General features: G+C 48.7%; 1 pseudogene; it reads right to left on the bottom strand.

Annotated features, from left to right (window-relative positions):
- Positions 1-1,089: 1,089 nt before the first annotated feature.
- LOC119335311 lies at positions 1,090-1,600 on the bottom strand (annotated as a pseudogene).
- Between the last annotated feature and the right edge of the window lie 2,361 nt (positions 1,601-3,961).

The raw sequence follows: 3,961 nt of genomic DNA, 5'->3' as shown, positions 1-3,961 counted from the left end.
TCTAGTATGCGAAAACACCCTCAGTACAAACCCATACGGGCATCAGTTCAAGTACTTTTTTCGGAACCATTCAAAATTACTCTATGAAAAAATACCTCCTCTATACAAACACACACAGAGACCAGTACGAGTGCCGCCGCAATCGCCGCCGTTGTTAACCGCGCCCCAAATGTTGTAGCTTAGAGGACTTTAGAATGTTTAGTGTGTGTGCTCTACCGTCGTGTGCTAGTCCAAGAATACCTACCGTCACATAAGTCCATGTATTACTAAAATGGGAGTTCAAAAGAAAACCCTATAACACGCGCCGTGCCCCGGCCACATGCTCGGGACGCGAAAAAAGCTCAAACAAAAAAGGAAACCCCATATGAAAATTCAAATGGTAAATGTTCAAGTCTAAAAGGGGAGAAGTCCAAAACATCGCTGCAAACAAATATTTTCTTTTTGAAAAAACTGTCATTTAGTTCAACTATATATATCATGCAAGTTCGGGGACGATGATACCATAGATCGTTGGAAAGTTACGAGGAAAATCTTACCGAAAAAACATAGTAAAGTCCAGTCCATGAAAACCGCTCAGTACAAACCCAAAAATTGAAGATCAGTTCGAGTCCTCTGTTTTCAGAAGAATTCAAAATTAATCTATGAAAAATAGGAGTACTATAGAAGAAGAGAGAGGGAAAATCAGCTGCGACAAACAAGCACCCCGTCATGGATTACAAATATCCAACACAGTGCCATTTCGTGATAACATCATAAGCCTGCTAGAAGAAACCTTCAAAGACATAATGAATTGGCATCTAGAAAACTGATGTGCAAGATGAAAGGAACATGATTTATACAGTGCTAAATAGTACACCCCTCTTCACTCATCCATGTATTTACAAGCGTGTGGTCGAAAATAAGCACGAGATGGCACAATAGTTCCTAATTTTTCCTACCCTAATCAAAAGAATTTAGGCCTAACTATAGCTAAGCCGATAGTCCATTATTGATCCCAATCAAGAGAGACTGAAGATCGAGCAGCAGTAACTCACATGATCTCATCAAGAGTCAAAGGAGAAATGAAAAGAAGATTAACTCATGATCAAATGGTTGTTCGTACGTCCGTAGTACCATGTCCCGTATGCATCTTTGGTTTTGCTCAGAGTCAGAGACTCAGAGCCAGAGCGCGCCGGCGTCCTTGAGTATGGGCACGAGCTCGCCGGAGATGTGCACGGCCATGAGCCGATCGAGCCCGCCGAGGAGCCTCACACCGACGAACACCGCCGGCAGCGCGACGACGGCCTCGCCTCCAGCGTTCCCGGCCACCGCCGCAGCGAGCTCGGCCTCGTCGGCGACCTCGTGCACAGAGGGGTTCACCCCGAGCCCCTGCAGCAGCCGCTTCACCACGTGGCTGAGGCAGCACCCGCGCCTCCCCACCACCAGCACCAGGCTCTCTGCCACCGCCCTCCTCACCGCCTCCCCGCCGTCGCCCTTCGCCGCCGCGTCGGCGAGCCGTGAGCCCTCCCTCCTGGCCGGCCGCGCCCTCGGCCTCGGCCTGCTCGGACCGCCGCGGGCACGCCAGCAGCCGGCCAACGTTGTAGGGGATCGCCTAGTACATCTCGATCGGCCGAGCGACGTACGACGTGATCGAGCTCTTCTCTTTTCCGCTCGGTTTGCCGTCGCTGCGCCAAGTCCCCTGCCGGCATGGACGCGTATTTCTCTGCTTCCCCTGCGTTCCCTCATGCTCCGGTCGCCGCCTGCGTGTGGAGTTTTACCGCCACTCTACCATGTATGCGCAAGGGAGCAAGGCAAGAGGCACCCATCTCCTTCCGCTTCTCGCCCACGCCATGGCGTGCGCGCTCCTGTAGAGAAAAATAGCTCAGGGTTCAATGAGATGAAAATCATCAGTACAACCGCCTAAAATCGTCAGTCCAAGTTGAGTAATAGAATAATATTCTGTTTCACGAAATAGAATAACCCAGATGTATATATATATTAGCAGAATAGTTATTCTGATAACACTTTTGCAGTGCACACTCAACGCGGGGCACTGCATCCCTATGTCACCAGAAAAAACTGAATGCATTTTTTCAGCATTATTTTCGCTCCAGTTTCTAAACCGTTTGTCGGAACAAGGAGTATAATATACCGTTGGATAGCTATGCAAAATGTGCAGCCGAGCATATGACAGAATGCAGCGAGCGTATTTTTGTGATTTTTTCTAAACCGCGCATCGGAATAAAGCAAACGATATGGTGTTCGAAAGATATCGTCGAGCCGCATCTTTTTCATATGTGTTATTTTTTCTAATTCGTTACGGTTTAAGAGCAGTTTTAAATTTAGTAAATCGCGGAATTCTATTCTTTTTATTTTTTTACAATTTTTGTATTGTTTTCACTCCAGTTTTTGAACTGTTTGTCAAAATGAGACGTGTATACGCCATTGGAAAGCTACGAACGAGTCGCAACTTCGATATGTTTAAATGTTTTTGAGTTTGCTTACGGTTTTAATTTAATTTTGAAAATCGTGCGGCGGACGACGAGTGGTTGTGGCCGTTTTTTCGTAAATTTTTTGAAACCACGCGTCGAAATGATCCAAACGATGTGCCGTTGGAAAGATACCATCGAGACGCAACTTTTTCATGTAGAACACTTCCTCCAATTCTTTACGGTTTAAGAGCAGTTTAAAAATTACCAAAATGCGGACACTGCTTTTTGCGACACCCAAATCAGTGAGTGAACTTCATTCAACAGAGAACCGTACCACATCTGACGAAAACTGCATTGCATCTGACGGGCAAGCGAACTTCATGATTTGTTTTATTCAGACGTAAATTTTCTCAGGCGAGGAAATGGACCGCACTTCACATCGGGCATGAGTGGACCGCAACAATATCTAGAAGTGAATCGCATTACTCTTTTCATCATTTCGGTAAAAAAATTTCTTGCACTTACAAGATGAGCATCATCAGAGGACCGACCACACTGCATCAAATGGTCAAGTTAACTGCATTACTTTTATCTGCATACGTTTGTCCTTGATGTTTTTAATTGGCGCATGTTTTGCACTGCACAAACAAGACTACTGCACTGAAGGGGGCGGCACATGTGCACTGCACATACAATGCAAAAAATTGAAAACACACCATTATCACACGTTGATCACCGGGGGAGGGCAAAAAACTTCAACACAGGGGGATGCATCCCACACATCCAGGGGACATCTGAGCTGGAATTTATACTAGTGGTGTCACAACAAACTGAAATTTTACATAGACACTTCTCAATTTACAAAGTATAAAATGCCATCAACAGTGCAATGAACGTCTCAAGCATGACCCTGCATCGGGGCGTCGCGGGTGGCCGTTGCGGCCTGGATCCAACCACGGGTCGTCGTGGGGGTGTCAAAGCCCTACCGAACTGCACCATGCAAGATGCCAAACCGCTTGCCCGCGCAAACCGAGCTGCACGGGACGAGCTGTCGAAACTACACGTCGGTGGGCTCCGAGCTGCCCCCCTATAGATGTGGGATGCGGCAAGCTCCGACCGTGTCCAAACTGAAAAAACAAACCGAGCCCTCTTGTGAGAAGAGGAGTGCAGTCCACATGGTACATGCACGGCGGAACTGCATGGAGGAGCATCTCCTCTTCCCTTGTGGCCGGAGAGGAGCCGATCACTGCAACACCCATGCAACTGCACCACTGGCCAGGCGTCGGCGAATCGTGCATTGACGCATCCGTCCTCGTCGTGGCCTGAGGGGTGGGGGAGAAATCGCACAACAATGGTCACACTAAAGAAACAGAAAGAGCTGGGGTCGCCGGATCTGACCTTGAGCGGTCTTTGGAGGAGTAGGCTGGTCAGAGCAGCTCCCCACCGCCGGGAGCCACTGGGAAGGGGAGAGGTAGTTGCTGGGGCGTGGAAGGTGGTCGGGGCAGGGGCGCCGCCACGACGTGGGAGGTGGTCGGGGCGGGGGCGGCGTG

This window comes from Triticum dicoccoides, chromosome 7B, assembly GCF_002162155.2.
Source record: "Triticum dicoccoides isolate Atlit2015 ecotype Zavitan chromosome 7B, WEW_v2.0, whole genome shotgun sequence".
NCBI lineage: Eukaryota > Viridiplantae > Streptophyta > Magnoliopsida > Poales > Poaceae > Triticum > Triticum dicoccoides.
The sequence above is the reverse complement of the archived record's forward strand: the minus strand, read 5'-3'. Positions and strand labels throughout refer to the sequence as shown.